This window comes from Chionomys nivalis, chromosome 8 (genome assembly GCF_950005125.1).
Source record: "Chionomys nivalis chromosome 8, mChiNiv1.1, whole genome shotgun sequence".
Lineage (NCBI taxonomy): Eukaryota > Metazoa > Chordata > Mammalia > Rodentia > Cricetidae > Chionomys > Chionomys nivalis.
This window is the reverse complement of record NC_080093.1, coordinates 68487950-68505450: the sequence shown is the minus strand read 5'-3', so window position 1 is coordinate 68505450 and position 17501 is coordinate 68487950. Positions and strand designations below refer to the sequence as shown.

The following is a 17501-nucleotide window of genomic DNA, read 5'->3' as shown; positions in this document are numbered from 1 at the left end:
GCCCGCCGCCTCCTCCCCGCCGCTCTCCCTGCCCACCCGCGCCCGTGGGCACTGAGTCCAGCCCCCAGCTCCCCGCGCAGGGTAGGGCGCGGTGGCCTCGGGTGACCCTCAGCTCCCGCGCACATCCCGGTCCCTCCCCTCGCGGCCTGGGAGAAGCACAGCATTTCTTGTCCCTGCCAGGCCCGACAGAGTCACCTCCCAGGATCGCCACCCCCCATCCCGCCCCCGGGTCTACCCGACTCCGAGTCCGTGGGTGCGCGGCCTGCTCACGCCGTGGATGCCAGGGAGGCGTCACCAGAACCGTGAGCCAAGCTGTGGGAGCCCACTCCGGCCCACGCCACGCCTTGTGCCCCGGCTTCGAGTGTCTGGAACAGACAGACCTCGGAGAACGCTGCCTGAGCCTCTGCGATTCCAGCGCGTATCGGAGCGCGCCGGCACATTTTTAACTTGGACGACACTTGGGAACAGTCTCAGGAGAACCTTTACGCTCAACTACGGGAATCCTGTTGGTCCCAGCGCCAGGCTTATCGCTCCTCTCCTGGTGCCTGTCACCTGCTCAGCGCCGCGCTCCACGCTCATCTAGCTTCTCGTTTCTTCTACAGAACAGCCCAAGAGGTGGGGTGTCATTAGCCCCATTTTCTTGAGCATTTGATTCGCAAGGAATTGTTTTTCTGGCGAGTTTTATTTTTCTCCTTGTGGATCTGGCTTTGTCTCGAAATTGGTCTTTATTTTTAGCTGTGCTAATTGCTATTTTTCTAAACCATTCTCCCCAGTCCGTCCGTCCCCCCCCCCCCCCCCACCACCACCGCGCGTTCTTTCGCAGGATTTTCACTAGTTGGCACTTTCCTTTATATCTTCTATTCTGAGCTTCCCATATTGCTCTATTTTCCTCTCTTTTTGTCCACCCTGCAGTCCGAACGCCATCTCAGCTCTGGTCCTCTGTGGTTCGTCTCCCTACCCTTTTCCTCTCCATCATTTCCAGACACAGCCGTTTGTGCTACCCAAAGAGGATGTTCGCTCCCCTGAAGGCTGCCGAGGTCTTCAGCTGCGTCTTGCAGGTGAGCACTATCAGAGAGTCTAGCTTCCAAGCGGGGATTTCTGGGTGTTTCCGGCTGCTGTTGGCGCACTCCCGGGACAGGCTTCCCGGCCATTGAAATCGCTCTTCAGTAATATGCAAGCACTCTGTTAGAGCTGAACCTAAACCGACAGGCGTGGCGGTGCATTCCTTTAATCCCAGCAGTTCCAGGACTCCGAAGGCAAAGCAGGAGGATTTCTTTGAATTAGAGGATAGCTGGTCTACATAGCAAGTTCCCTGACAGCCAGGGCTACATAGAGTCGACAAAGAGATGATAGGTAGGTAGGTAGGTAGGTAGGTAGGTAGGTAGGTAGGTAGATAGATAGATAGATAGATAGATAGATAGATAGATAGATAGACAGATAGACAGATAGATAGACAGACAGAGAGATAGGTAGAGAGTTTAACTATCTCAATAAGACCATTGCCTTCTTAGAAGAGTAGCAGAATTTTCCAGACGAACCTCCATTGAAAGTTTCCCCAAAGGCTAATCACAAATACGCCTAAACTAACACAGGAAACAAGGAAACTAACACAATGGAGTAGAAGCTAGACACAGCCAGCCAAACCCAACACTAGGAGCCAGGTCCACCCCACCATGCCCTCAACAGTCCTGGTGTGGCTTAGGATATGCTTTAAGGCCCCGCTGAGCTAAGAGCTTCATGCTTCCCAGACAATGGGGGGGATAATGGGAAAGGCGAGCTGCTCAGACCCCCTTCCTCTGTCCTGCAAGCTTGTCAAAAGACGAACGTACAAGTTTGTAAACAGTTTCCTTTTCTTTTGTTGTTGTTTGCTTGTTTTTGTTTTGAGACTGACGACACTGCTGCCCGGGTCTGGAGAGGAGCTCGGGGTTAAAGATCAGGGGTTAAAGATCAGGGTTTAATCCCCAGCACCCACATGACAGGTCACAGCCATCAGAAACTCTAGATGCAGGAGATCTGATGTCCTCCTCTGCCTTCTTCGAGCACCAGGTACACATAAGGTACGCATACACACACGCAGACAAAACACTCATATATGTAGATCCAAGAGCCAGTGTTCACATGTCACAGAGACCAAAAGTAGCATGCCTATGGTGGCCCACACCTTTAATGCCAGCACTTGAGGCAGAGGCTGTTGGATCTCTGTGAGTTTGAGGTCAGACTGATCTACATAGAGATTCAAAAACAAGCAGAATAAAAAAAAAAAGTAAGCCACCTCAAGCTGTCAGAGCTGAGTCCCAGTGAGCACACAGGTGGTTTATGGACACAATCAGACTCCTAACTGAAGACGCTCCCCTTCCAACAGGGATCACTCCTCCAAGTCTTGCCCCCCTCTGCTGCTCCTCTCAGTCAAGCTTTCTAAAGAAACCACGGCAGCTGATTGACCAAGAAGGCAAATAGGTCAGGCACCATTCCTCCCCCTGCTGGCTTTACCTTTAGATAAAGGACCACCTATCACACAGACCAGAAGCAGCGGTTCTGGAGTTCTTCAGGTAGATTGGGATTTCAGAGAGCTGAGCTTTATAGGCCAGCGTGGCTCACCCAGGAATTTTAAAACCTTAGTAGGGGACGGGTGAGACGGTTCAGCAGGTGCTCACACGGTGGAAAGAACCAACTCCTGCAAGTTGTCCTCTGACCTCCACGTTCACGCCATGGTTCAACGTTTTGTTTTGTTGAGACAGGGTCTCCCTATGTAGCCCTGACTGCCCTGGAACTCACTGTGTAGATCAGGCTAGCCTTGAAACTCACAGAGATTCACCTGCCTCTACCTCCCTAGTGCTGCGATTAAAGGCGTGAGCCACCTTGCCCAGCCCAATATGTACACTGTTAAGCACTTATAGACTAAAATAAGTGAATGGGGGGGCTGGAGAGATGGTTCAGTGATCAAGGGACTTGTTGCTCTTGCAGGGGACCTGCATTCAATTCCCAGGACCCACATGGTGACTCTCAACCAGCTCCAGAGGAGCCAAATGGCATGTGTGGGGGATATACACGTGTGTGCAAGGAAAACATCCATACACATAAGGGAAAGTAAAAATAGCTAAACAAATAAATAAATGTAATAAGACTTTGGTAGACCTGGTTGCTGATGTTGTTCAGTTGCTAGGCAAACCCACCAAGCCATGGGGTTCGCTCCAGCACTAAGGAGAACAGGGTATGATGGTGTACACTTGTAACACTAGCACTCAGGGGGAGGCAGAAGGATCTGAAACTTAAGATTGTCCTTGGCTACACAGTGAGTTTAAAGCCAGCCTATACTACATGAAACTATGTCTAAAAAAAAAAAAAGCTGGTAAGCTGTGAATGTTAGTCTCCATCTTATGACATACATTATATACATATAATCACATGTGATACATGTACATACATTATGTGTATATTTCATATAGACATATATCATGTGATGTTTACTATATATGTGTGTATATAGATCAGATCCACTTAATTCCTTTGAAGTAGGGTTAAGTACACAAATAGATTCATGCTAGGTTTCATGCCAAATGACCTGGTACCTGCCTTCACCATGCAAACTGATCAGCACTCTCTCCTCAGCATGTCACAGGGATATGGGACAGGATAGCACCTACGTTCTGAAGGTGTGGTTGCAGCAGTAATAAACAAAAAAAAGCACCTGGCATGGTGCCTAGCACACGTAGGCGCACAAAGAAATCACTGGAATCCAAGTTACCCGTGGTCCCGCCGCACGCTGCTTCCATAAATAGTAAACTTCAGCCTACACACAGTCAGAAGGGTCTGGGGAGTGTTTGCTCTGCTGATGTGTGGTGCTGGGGATGAAACCTGGAGCCTGGCACGTGCTAGACAAACCCTCTACCACTGAGCTAGATCTTGGCCCTGAATTTTTTTTTTAATTAGAGGAAGTTGGCATGGTACTAACAGTGAGGTACGCACAAGGAATAATTACTAAAAGTAATTCTTACAAGACATAAAGCCGCCGGGCGGTGGTGGCGCACGCCTTTAATCCCAGCACTCGGGAGGCAGAGGCAGGCGGATCTCTGTGAGTTCGAGACCAGCCTGGTCTACAAGAGCTAGTTCCAGGACAGGCTCCAAAGCCACAGAGAAACCCTGTCTCGAAAAACCAAAAAAAAAAAAAAAAAAAAGACATAAAGCCGTGCGGGGGCAAGTCCTTCCAGCTACTCAGTTAGCTGGTCAGGGAGGCAGGAATGGCTAAATGCTATCTGGCATTGTGTGGAGAGTCTGAAGTGTTTACATCCATTGAGCCAGTGGGTGATTTGACAACCAGTCACTTCCGCCAAAAAGTAGAATAATCAGTGCAATTGTTTACATGTATCATGGCATGGCTCTTTTCGGTGTTATTTATGGTAGCTAAAAATGCCCACTCAGGAAACTACCAAGCTATCACACACTCCTATGACAGACTGTTTAGCCCATGTGCTAGCAGGCAATGGGATGCAGTTGGTAGAGCACTTGCCTGGCATGCAGGAAGCCTGGATTCCACGCCAGCAACACAAAAGCTGGGTGTGGTAGCTGCTGACTTTAATTCTAGCATTCAGGAGGTGGAGGCGGCACCTCAGAAACTCAAGGTCATTGTTGATCACACGGTGAGTCTGAGGACAGCCTAGATTAGTGGGAGTCGGCTGGAAAAACCACCACCAACCACAAAAAAGACCAAATGAAGCGCATGCGGCAGTGTATGAGCAGACTTTTATCAAAACTCTCACAGGAAAATAGAATCCCCCCAGATCCGCAGAGTGGAAGGCGAGAACTCAGCCCTGCAAGTTGTCCTCGGACCTCCATACACATACACCATGTGTACAACCATGCACATACACGATAGATAGATAGATAGATAGATAGATAGATAGATAGATAGATAGATAGATAGATGATAGGTAGATGATAGGTAGATAGATAGCTAGATAGACAGATAGATGATAGATAGATAGATAGATAGATAGATAGATAGATAGATGATAGGTAGATAGATGATAGATAGATAGATAGATAGATAGATAGATAGATAGATGATAGGTAGATAGATAGATAGATAGATGATAGGTAGGTAGATAGACAGATAGATGATAGATAGATAGATAGATAGATAGATAGATAGATAGATAGATGATAGGTAGGTAGATAGATGATAGATAGAAGATAGATAGATAGATAGATAGATAGATAGATAGATGATAGATAGCTAGATGATAGATAGATAGATAGATAGATAGATAGATAGATAGATAGATAGATAGATAGATGATTGATGATAGATAGATAGATGATAGGTAGGTAGATAGATAGATAGATAGATAGATAGATAGATAGATAGATAGATGATAGCTCAGGTGGTAAAGTCAGCTCTCGACCATGGCACATGAGCAACCATTACATAAACAAATTAATTAATTAATTAAAGTTTGATGATCCTAACTGGGGAGAGCTCAGTTGGTAGAGTAAGCCCTCAGTTTTTTGAATGGATGAGGTCCATGTTTATGAGCACAAAGCTAACAGTTAACCACACTAAATATTACTAAAATTTATCTTTGGAAAATAGGCTTTTGGGTGACTTATATTTTCATTATTATATGTATTCATGTTTTTTCAAGATGGCTACAGTTCATACACCATATTTTTTGTTTTGGTTTGGTTTAGATTTTTTGAGACAGAGTCTCATTGTGTAGCCCTGGCTGTCCTGGAACTCACTCTGTAGACCAGGCTAACCTCTAACTCACAGGAATCCACCTGCCTCTGCCTCCCTAGTGATGATACACACTTTCAGACCAGAGAGTCAGAAATCAGAAATCAGAACCTGGCTCAAAACTCCATTTGAGTTTAAGGATACAAATATGTAAGACTTTGTTTTTATAAAAGTTTGCTTCATTTTTAGTGAGTGTTCAAAGTAATATATTGTATAAACGTTAAGTAATTTGGTGGTTTTCTTATGACATTTTTGTACACATATATCATTACAGTTTGCTCAGGTCCCCCATCCTCTTCAGGGTTGTCACTTTTACAGCGCTGTTTCTTTTTCCTTTCTTAAAACTCAGTTTCCCGTGGAAGGATCAGGCAGACAGCGTCTGCTCTTCCCAGCTTTGATCTCCCTTGAACGTCACCCCACGCGTTCCTGGCATGCCACAGCTCAGAGATCCTTGGAGGCCAGCATCTAGGGTTGCCAATCAGGAAGCTGAAGGCCGGACAGCTGCAGAACCTAGTTTCGTTACTGACCATGTTGGGAGCACCTTCCCTGAGCTACCGCGAGCACCCTCCTCCAGTCGCATCCACAGAGAGAAAACTGAAGATTCTGGACAGCGTTTCAGGGGCATCGGCAGACTGGCAGGGCGTGGTGGCTCCTGTCTATAATCCCAGCAGTAGACAGGCCATTTAAGAGGGTGACCAAGAGGTTTGAGGCCAACCTGGATTACAGTGTGAGTTCTAGGTTAGGCTAGGCTACAGTGAGATTCTGTCTCATGAAAAAATAAGATATAAGACCTATTAATTCTATCAGCTTGTAACTAGGCTTGTATTTTTCCAATTTCAAAAGCAAAACAGTCCCAAGAAGGAAAGGAGATACTGCTGTTCCCGACACATTGGGCAAACTTGAAGGACATTGGACTGAGAGAGGCCAGACACAGAGCGATAAATGCTGTGGGTTCGCCCTGCAGGGGGACCCAAGGCAGCAGCATTTGTAGAGCCTCCAGGGAGAACCGTGGCCGCCTGGGGTTGGGGCTGTGCGGAAGTCAGAAACTGGGGCTCTCAGGGCACAAATGTCAGCTGTATGTGTGTGCCTCCTATTGGAGGGTGTATGAGAATGTAGGTGTGTGGGAGGAGGGCAGAGGGGGTGTCCAATCCCCCAGAGCTAGTTACAGGCAGTAGTGAGCCACCCAGTGTGGGTTCTGGAAACTGAACTTGGATCCTCTTCGAGGGTAGTATACTCTCTTAACCACTGTACCAACTCTGTAGCTCCCAATTAAATATTTTTTATTAAATAAGTAAATAATAAACTTCTCTTTCTAATGCAGTAGTGTTGTGTGTCTGTAATCCTAGCAATGGGGATGCTGAGGCAAGAGGATTATGAGTTCAAGGCCAGCCTGCGCTACATAGGGAAACAGGTCTTCAAAGCAATTTTTAAAAATTCCTCACTTCTCCATTTATTCTATTGCCCAACTTCATCACAGCATTTTTAAGAAAATACCTGAGGTGAACTAACCCTCTCTCAGCGTGCCTGGTCCCTCTTCTCCTAGTCTCCTAACCCTCCCTAGTCCATTTCCTATCTCTACCACCCAGAAGATTGACAGTCGGCCCTCCCCCCGTCTGTCGACATTTGAGTCTGTTGAGGGGCACCGCTTTCCAGGACTGGCCCCTTCCTCTGACCCCCGTTGCTCCTAGCCTTTACCTGCTTGCATACACTTGTGGGTAAACCGTTTGCCTAGGATGCCTGGATTTAATCCCTAGTGATGCATACCCATAGTGACCTATCCCTCCTCTGCTGCTGGGCCTGACCCTCGGAGCTGCCTTCTGTGTATTATTCTCTTTGCTATTCCATCAAGCTTCGTGGCTCTGAACAGCATTTTCTTTTTTAAAAACAAAAATCAGCTTTATTTCGTGGAGAATTTTTAGGTTTATAGCAAAATTAAACAGAGCTTTCCTATGCTCCCAGACCTGCATGTGGGTAGCCTCCCACACCGCAGAGGCTTCTGTGCTCCTGTGGGGAAGCCCACACTGACATGCCATGGTTACCCAGAGTTCATAGCAAGTGTGCTCTGCAGATCTGGAGTGCTCACACTTGTCTCTTCAGCCCCACCTGAGTGCTCACACGTGTCTCTTCCGCCCCACCTGCCTCCTCAGCTTCTCCTTGGGCAGCCCTAGTAAGACATTTCAGATGCAATGTTTCTGGAACAAATTTCTTCCTTCCCACACCTGCTTTCTTCCAGCTAAAGTAACAGTACCTCATCAGCCACTCAGACAAGTATCTGCCAGCCATTGTTCCAATCTTGTTTCTATTCTGTCCGATAATCCTATAAAATCTGGAATTTGACGTTTCTTGCTTTCCTTTTCCGTCCAAGCCACTGTTTCCGCCCAGATAAAGCCCTTCTTCCCTCTTCGCTGTGGGCTGATGTAGAGCTAGCCTGAAGGGACTGCTCCATCCAGGGAAGTCTTCCATGACAACCCTCTGTCTGACACTGCTTCGTGTCACCCTGAGAGGAAGTCGCAGGTTACATAGAGACCTGTGGGGCTCCCGGTGACCAGTTCACCTCCTCGGGACTCCCCTGATGTCTCTGCCTGTGCCCTGCCTGTGCCCAGTTCCCGCTGCCATGTATCCAGAGCACTCTCAATACCAATGTGGCTCAGGGTCATTTCCGCAGGTCCTCTCTCTCCTCTTACAGGTCCCCACAAATCATGTTCAAGATGGCAGAGCCAGGACTACAGATGAGGGTAAGTAGGTAGACTGTTTGCCTAGGATGCCTGGATTTAAGCCCTAGTGGTGCATAACTAGACTTTTCGGCGCTCGCCTGTAATCCTGGAGAAGGTGCTGGAAGAAGGATCAGAAGTTCAAGGTCATCCTTGGCTACCTTGAATTTGAGGCCAGCCTGAGCTACAGGAGACCCTGTCTCTAAACAGCAAGCAAGCAAGCCCTTTCATGCCTCCTTTTTCTCTATTCTTGCTACCTGTCTTACAGTAGGTCCATCCTAACACAGTATAATTTACAGGTTCTGTTCCTTGCTGGCCCTGCCCTTGAGCTCCCTTGAACAGGGCTCAGTGGCTCTGCTTTCTTCATGTTGTCCCAGCAGTGGCAAAGGTGTCTGATATGGGAAACAGTCCACTTAACACTGGCGGATCAAAAGAAAGGACACAGCTCTCCTTCCTCCCAAAGGCCACTGAAATGGCCGAGAGGAGCTAGAAGATGAACACCTGAGAACAGGGAGCGCATAACCAATTGAGAGTGGGCCGAGGAGCAGCAGTTGCCATAACAGGAGGAAGGACCTGAATGCCAGAGATGCTCCGGGAAACACAACCTAGTGCCCCGCAGAGCACAGAGAGCTCCTGCCTGGAGAGCAGAGACTGCAGGAAGCAGGAAGCCAGAGCAGGCAAAGATTAGCATCTCGGATAGACAGGAGAGAGGGCTGTGTCAGCAGGCCTTGAGCCTCTCCCAGCCACCTAAGGAACAGACATATTAGGGGACAAGTGCTTGGGCTTGGGGCCCGTGGGCAGGCAGAGGCTGGAGGGGCAGGAATTCCAGACCACCCTGGGCTATATCACAACAACCTGGCTTGAAACACTGGGGGATGGATGCAGCTCATTTAGCAGTGTTTGCTCTGGGTCCAGTCCCCAGCACGTGAGCCACATGCAGGGGGTGTGGTTGTCATCCAAGCACTCAGGCAGCAGAAGCAGGAGGATCAGAAATTCAAGGCCATCCTCAGCTACAGTGAATTTGAGGCCAGCCTGGGGTACATGAGATAACCTTTTTAAAAAAAAAAAAAAAAACAGTTAAACATATGTTGTTTAATCCAAACACTCCACAGAAAAGTGGAAACATATGGCCAGCAAGATGGCTCAGCATGTAAAGGCGCTTGCTGCCAAGCCTGAACGACCTGAGTTCAGTCCCTGGGACTCACATGGTAGGAGAGAACCACCTCCTGAAAGTTGTCCTCAGACCTCCACACACTGTGCCACGTGCGCACAGGCAGACATACACACACTCAACTCACGCTCACAAAATAAAAAAAAAAAATAACAAAAATTTTCATCGGAGGTGTACGTAGGAGCCTAGTGCAAAATGTCCACAGCTATTTGAAACAGCACTCATTGGAAACACCAGACGCCCATCAGTGACTGGAAGGAACAACCCTGGTGTATGGATATAACAGAATACTGCTTGTCAACTAAAAAAGAATGCCCCCACCTTCTGCAAAAGCATTCTCCAGAATTTTCTATCTTGTCAAGCTGATGTTCTACCTATTAACTATTCACTCCCCACTCTTTTCACCTCTAACACTATAATTTGTTTTCTTTTTTTTTAATTTGACAGCCTTAATTAATAGTGTAAACAATCTAGCTTACTTCACTTAGCAAAACGTTTTCATGGCTCCTTGCAGGGCAGGAGCCTTCAGCTTCATGCCCCCCTCCTGCCATTCTTTGCTTCCATCTCTTCTTTCCCACTTTTATAAGACAAGGTCTCAATATGTAGCCCAGGCTGACTGCCAAGTTAAGGTCCCCTTGCTACCGGGCGGTGGTAGTGCACACCTTTAATTCTAGCACTCAAGAGGCAAAGGCAGGCGGGTCTCTGTGAGTTCGCAGCCAGCCTGGTCTACAGTCAGTTCCAGGATAGGGAGGGCTACACAGAGAAACCCTGTCTCCAAACAAAAACAACAACAAAACAACAATCAATGCCAAGAAACAAAACGATCCTCCTTGCCTTAGCCTCCCGAGTTATGGGATCACAGGGGCACAATCGGCCATTTTAGTTTCAATTGAAGGCCGAGCGGTGTTCCATTGTGTGTGTAGAGCACATTTTGTTTTTTCTTTTCTTTTCTTTTTTTTTTGGTTTTTCGAGACAGGGTTTCTCTGTGGTTTTGGAGCCTGTCCTGGAACTAGCTCTTGTAGACCAGGCTGGTCTCGAACTCACAGAGATCCGCCTGCCTCTGCCTCCCAAGTGCTGGGATTAAAGGCGTGCGCCACCACCGCCCGGCTCACATTTTGTTTTTTCCACTCGTCTGTGTGTGAACATTGCCGCTTCTCCCACCTCTGGTGATTGTGAATAAAGCTGCTACAAACTAGACACAAACCACTAAGAATCTGCTCTCAATCCTTCTGGATATACACCCGGGGCGGGGGGACGTGACAATTCTGTTTCACAGTTTTGAGAAGCCTCCATTCTGCCATCCATGGTTGCTCTGTTATTTTATATCCCGCTAAACGTTTACAAGAATTCCAAGTTTTCCACATTCTTGCCAATACTTTCATTAAAATGGTTGTTTTGAGACAGGATTTCACTCTGCAGCCCAGGCTAGCCTGGACTCACTCTGTAGCCGATGCTGATCTCATGGGCAATCCTCCTGCCTGAGCTTCCTAGGTCCTGTGATTATAGGTATGAGCCACCAGACTTGGCATCTCATTATATCCTTTTAATACCCACAGTAAAGTTGTCAGTGTGTGTTACTGAAAGGTAGATAATGAATGGAAGCTGGGCGGTGGTGGCGCACCCCTTTAATCCCAGCACTGGGGAGGCAGAGACAGGAGGATCTCTGAGTTCGCGGCCAGCATGGTTTACAGAGTGGGTTCCAGGACAGTCAGGGCCACTCAGAGAAAACGCTGTCTTGAAACACCGCCCCCCCCAAGGAAAAAAAATATGTAAAAGTTTCATGTACGAAACAGTGAAGTTGGGGGGCCATGGAGATGACTCAGTTGGCAAAGGTGATGGCTACCAAACTTGACAACCTGAGTTCAATCCCCAGGGCCCACAAGGTGGAGGGAGACGACTGACTCCCTAAAGCTGTCCGCTGACCTCCATATAGACATCGTGGTGCTTGTTCCGCTGACCTCCATATAGACAGACATCGTGGTGCTTGTTCCGCTGACCTCCATATAGACATCGTGGTGCTTGCTCCGCTGACCTCCATATAGACAGACATCGTGGTGCTTGTTCCACACATGCACAAAATAAAGGATTGATTTTTGTTGTTGTTGTTGTTTTTCATGACAAAGTTTCTCTGTGAAACAGCTCTGGCAGTCCTGGAACTCGGTCTGTAGACCAGGCTGGCCTTGCAGGCAGAGACACTTGTGCACAGGCCTGATGACCAGAGTTTAATTCTTCAATGTCTTAGTATGTGCACCTGTGAGCTCTCTCTCTCTCTCTCTCTCTCTCTCTCTCTCTCTCTCTCTCTCCTCTCCTCTCCTCTCCTCTCCTCTCCTCTCCTCTCCTCTCCTCTCCCTTTTTCTCCCCCTCTCTCTCCCACACAATTTTTAAAATGTGGTTAATTAGGTCACTGTTCCCAGAATACAAAAAAAATTTGTATTATTTCAAAATCGTTTAAGTTTAGATTTCCACATCTTGTACACATCCTTTCTTTATTCTTGTTACTAAAACTCTGACAGAAACTATTCCTGTGGAATTTATAGTCTGGAGAGCACCATTAAGCAAAGAGTTAGATCCACAGAGCCATCATTGCAAGGGCTATAAACAATGAATGACATGGCAGAGGAAAGGCCGAGCTTCCTATTTCTATATAAAATATTACAGCCTCATTGTCAGGACAGGTTAGAGGTAACATAACCAAAAATATGGGGTGGAGGTGTACATTGAGCTGTAAATTAAAACATTACATTAGGTCAACGAGATGGCCCGGCACTAAAGGCAATTTCTCCCAAGCCTGAAACCTACGTTCCATCTCTGCGATCAACATGGCAGAGAGAGTCAAACCCACAGTTGCCCTCTGATATTTCTGTACATGCACCATGGTTTGTATGTGCCCACACATGACAAAAATAAACATGTCTAAGATGAAAAGAATAAAAACAGTAATTTATGAACAAAGGATGAAGGAGTAATTGAAAATGTAACTGGAGAAAAATTTAATGTGTATGCGTGTAAATGTGTGGCGGCCAGAAGACATCAGGGGTCACCCTCAAGACGCCACCCACTCTGGACGGTGGGGGCCCACACCTTTAATCCTCGCACTCGGGAGGCAGAGGCAGGTGGATCTTTATGAGTTTGAGGTCAGCCTGGTCTACAGACAGGCTCCAAAGCTACAGAGAAACCCTGTCTCAAAAAAACAAAAACAAAAAACAAACAAAAAATAAAAAAAAGAAAAAAGAAAAAAAAAGAAAAAGAAAGAAAGAAAAACTATCGGGCAACAGTAACCCTAACTAAACACATATTCTAATACAGAATTTCTGTCCTAAGTGTACACTCTTACACACTATTATAAGATATTGGTAAAAATTCCTGCTAGGTGGTGGTGGTGCATGCTTTTAATTGCAGCGCTCCAGAGGCAGGCAGATCTCTGAGTTCGAAGCCAGCCTGGTCTACACAGCGAGTTCCAGGACAGCCAAGGATACACAAAGAAACCCTGTCTCAGGGGTCAGAGTGGGGGATGGGGTGGGAATCCTGATAGCCTCTAAAAGCCAAGGTTCAACCCAGAGTAAAATGGATAAATTGTAGTACGTTCACCCAGCACTGAAAAGCTCAGCAAAATGCAGAGAGGGGACCCACAGGATTAAGTAGAAATACACCATATAGTTCCACTCCACTTACTAGTTAAAACAAAAACAATAAGACCAGCTCATCTGTGGTCATGCAGATCAGGCTAGTGGCTGTCTAGGGAAGAATAATGTTGCATTTCTTTAAAACAAAGTGTGTATTTTACAAGTGTGTGTATTCACGTGTGTGCAGGTGCCCTCTGAGGCACCCCCTAGAGCTGGAGTTACAGGTGGTTTTGGGCCAGCCCATGTGGTGCTGGTCTCCTGGTAGAAAAGCAAGCATTTTTTTTGCCTTTTATTTTTAATTGATTTTGAGCACTCATTTTTCCTCTGCACCCCTCCCTTCCTCTCCCATCCCCTTCAACCCTCTCCCAATTTACTTAGGAGATCTTCTTTTTCTGCTTCCCAAGAAGCAAGCATTCTTAACTGCTGACCTCAAGCCCTGAGGTCATATTTCTTGATCCAACTGCCATTGATATGAGCATATTCACTTTTTGAAGATTCTGGGCTGTATACACACGATATGGACTTCCCTATGTGACATTTTAAACTGAGTGTTCATCCAAGAGTAGGATGAACCACCTGTGTGTATGTGTGTATGCACTTGTATGTGTACAAAGAAATCCTGCTAAGGCAGTAAGTTGGGGGTGTGCACTCAGTGGTTGAACCTTCGGTAGCATGCATGAGAACCTGCCCCAACCTAACCCTCAAATACTGCAGATATTAAGTATCCATCAGGTTCATAGAACTAGGGATATAGCTCAATGGTAGACAGAGGTGCCCTGGGTTTCATCCCCAGTACCACCCTCCCCGCCCTACAAAGAGATCTATTTTTGTTGCTTTTTAAAAATTTTATGTATTATTAATTTTATGTATCTGATGCCCTATCCTCACGTACATGCGTGTACACATAGATACCAGAAGAGGGCATCAGATTCCATTATAGATGGCTGTGAGCCACGATGTGGTTGCTGGGAATTGAACTCTGTACCTCTGGAAGAGCTGCTAATTCTCTTAACCACTGAGCCATCTCTCCAGCCCCCTTTTGGAGTTTCTTATTTTGCATTCTGTCACTAGTCTAATATGCATAATAAACCCTCCCTCAGACCTAAGGTCAAAAGAGCATTTGCTTGAGAGTTAACTTCAGTAAGTCAGCAGATTATCTGTGAGCAAATGCATGTCACCTCCAGATATGTCAGAGAGAAAGCCTTTGTTTGATAACACTAGATTCAGGGTACACATTCAAGACCCAACCAAACTAAGAACAGAGCACAGCAAGCCCTTGATAAACATGGAGCCTTCACAACAGCAGGGCAAGTCAACTTTAACTAACACACTGGTTTGATGGTGGCATCCCATGGGGGATGTCAAGAAGGAGACTAACTGTGAAATGCCTTCTTTCCTAGGACTGACTGGTCTTTCAAAGCTTATCACCCCTCTCCCATGTCTCACAATTAAGACTTTCTCATATGATGGTGCACATCTGTAAGCCCAGCACCAAAGAGGCTGAGACAGGTGAGTTCCCAGACAGGATGGGCTATACAGTGAGACCATGCCTTAAAAAAGTGAAAACTATCTCCAGAAAAAAACAAAGTACAAACTTTGAAACAAAAATCATCTCCCCTGCTAACCAACTTATCCCAGATCTTGAGGAACTCTCTAGATGTCTGTGCTGTACTTAAGTGCCATTTCAAGGGTCCCAACTGTCACTTTCATGGGTTGGCTCGGATGTCTCCTTTCTGCTGTATTGGCAGCCCCTCTTTCTAAAAGGCAACCCTCCCTAAACTATCTGGCACTAACATGCAGTCTCACCCAGGGACTCTTTAAGGGCAGTGAATAGAAGCTGAAGCTCTTGGTGTGCACACGGGCGTGTTTACACACGCACATGTTCCTCAGGAGCTGCTCACCTTGTTTTTTGAGACATGGTCTCTCATTGGGACTTCAGTTCATTAGACTAGGCTAGGCTGACTGGTCAATGAGCCCCAAGGGTCTGCCTGTTTCCCCACCTCCAGCACTGGGATTACAAGTAGGTGTCACCATCCCAAACCTTTCTCATGCGTTCTGTCTTGAACACAGATATGTCTTCGTTGCTTACAAATCAAGTTTATGGACCAAGCCATCTCCCCAGTCCTATTTTTTTACTGTATGTGGGTGTTTTGCATGCATGTATATGTGCACCATGTGTGTGCCTGGTACCTGCAGGGACCAGAAGATGACTTTAGATCCCTTGGAACTGGAGTTACAGATGGCCATGAGCTGTGATGTGGGTGCTAGGAATCAATCTTGGTCCTCAGGAAGAGCAGCCAGCATTTGTAACCACTGGGTCACCTCTCCAGTTGGTCTAGCTATAGTTTTTAATCAGTTTATTATGAAAATCTGGAACGTACGCTTATCAACTATCAGAATATCGCACACAGCTACTTAGTGCCATTTTGCCTAAATAAGTTTGAATTTCTGTTTATATGTATACTCAAATTTAATGTCTTTAAAATGGGGGGAGGGGTGGGGATTTGCAGCATTGTGTTATCTACCGGCTATATATATACTAAAACCTGATCTATCTTTAAAATATCCCAATTCTACAGTGCCAGTTAATGACCAGAAATTTTGGAAAACTTTTCTCAGTGGAAAGAATGAAAAAAAGTCAAAGTGAAATCCACAGGTAAGCAGAGACCCTTCCTTTCAGCACAGGATCACCTGGCTATCCAGTGCACTAGCTGGAAGCATTTTGTGAAAACTTCCAAACAACTTCAAGACATATGAAACCAAGCAGAGTGGTATAAACCTGAAGTCCCAGGTATTCCAGAGACTGTATGTAGCAGGAAGATCCCTTGAACCCGACAGTTGAAGGACAGTCTGGGCACCTGATTTACTGACTTACTGTGTTGTGTCTATGTAACTGGGTGGGTGCATGTGTGGAGGTTAGAGGATAACCTGCACAGGTCAATTCTCTTTACCACATGAATGCTGGGGATGGAACTCATGTCATCAGCTTAATGGCAAGTGTCCACCAATGGTGTCACCTCACCAGACGGCCGCCATTTCCTGACACCTTTCACTGTAACCTAAACCCTCCATTTCAGCTAGACTGGCTGAGCAGTGAAGTCTCAGGATCTGCCTGTTTCTGCCCCCACTGTAGGTGCCAGGCTTCCAACAAGTCTTCCTGTTTGCAGAGCACTTTACCAACTGAGCCATCTCCTCAGCTCCCCCTTTCAGTGGGGTGTTCCCTTTACTCTCATCCCTAAATTTTCTCACATTTAGGTTCTTAGTCAAATTTGCCTAAACAGAGTACCTTAATTAAAATGCAGAGCCTAGCTCAAGTCTTTCGAATAAACCCAACTTCAGCAGAAAAAAGGAAGCAAATTTCATTTTAACAAGGCATTTAAACACTGTGGTGTGGTGGCACACACCTGTAATCCCAGCTCTAGGGAGGCTAAAGCAGGATGATCATGATTTCTGGGCTACATACTGAGATTTTTAACTTTTCTTCCCCAAATGGAGCCAGTCTCCTAAGAATGTAGCTCCACAGTAGAACATTTCTCTAGTATACTCAAGGTCAAGGTCATCCCTAACTCTCTGCCCAACCTGCCCCACTCCAGACTAGTTACCAATCTTCACTCAGGAAGAGGATTACTAGGGTACTGTTTTACTAAACATAGCACATACCCATTGGGTGGCATGGATTTTTTTCTTGGGGGAGGGTGTTAAAGCAGGGTTTCTGCTTCGTAGCTTGGGCTGGTCTGGATCTTGACACCCTGTCCAGCCTCCAGAATACTGAGATTACAGGTGTGTGCCAACCACTTCCAGAGAGTGAAGGCTTTTTTAAAACTGGAAAAGGTTAAAGGTTCTGCATCTTTGCGATCTACACCATAAATACAAGTGAGTGTTTAATTTGTAGATGCCTGTAGTTTATGTGTCTAGAACCCTCATATTTACTTTTAACATTTGTGTTTCTGAGTGATGCTTACGGAATCCAAAACAATGAAGTTCTTACTATATAACACTTAACAGAAATATACTTTTTAGAAGGATGAGAATTTCTTTTTAAAAGCTGTATTACATTCATTTGTCAATTGTAATAGTGTATGCCTTTAATCCCAGCACTCGGGAGGCAGAGGCAGGAGGATTTCTGAGCTAAAGGCCTGCCTCATCTACACAGTGAGCTTCAGGACAGCCAAGACTAATAACATAGAGAGAACCTGTCTCAGATAAATAAATAAATAAATAAATAAATAAATAAATAAATAAATAAATAAAAAATAAGGAAT

At 46.1% G+C, this 17501-nt stretch overlaps 1 long non-coding RNA gene across 1 annotated transcript; it reads left to right on the top strand.

Moving 5' to 3' along the window:
* The first annotated feature begins 186 nt into the window (after window positions 1-186).
* LOC130880592 (uncharacterized) lies at window positions 187-6745 on the top strand. Its single transcript, XR_009057613.1, has 3 exons — window positions 187-615; window positions 983-1058; window positions 6084-6745. It is a non-coding gene; the product is annotated as an uncharacterized LOC130880592 (long non-coding RNA).
* Window positions 6746-17501: the final 10756 nt, after the last annotated feature.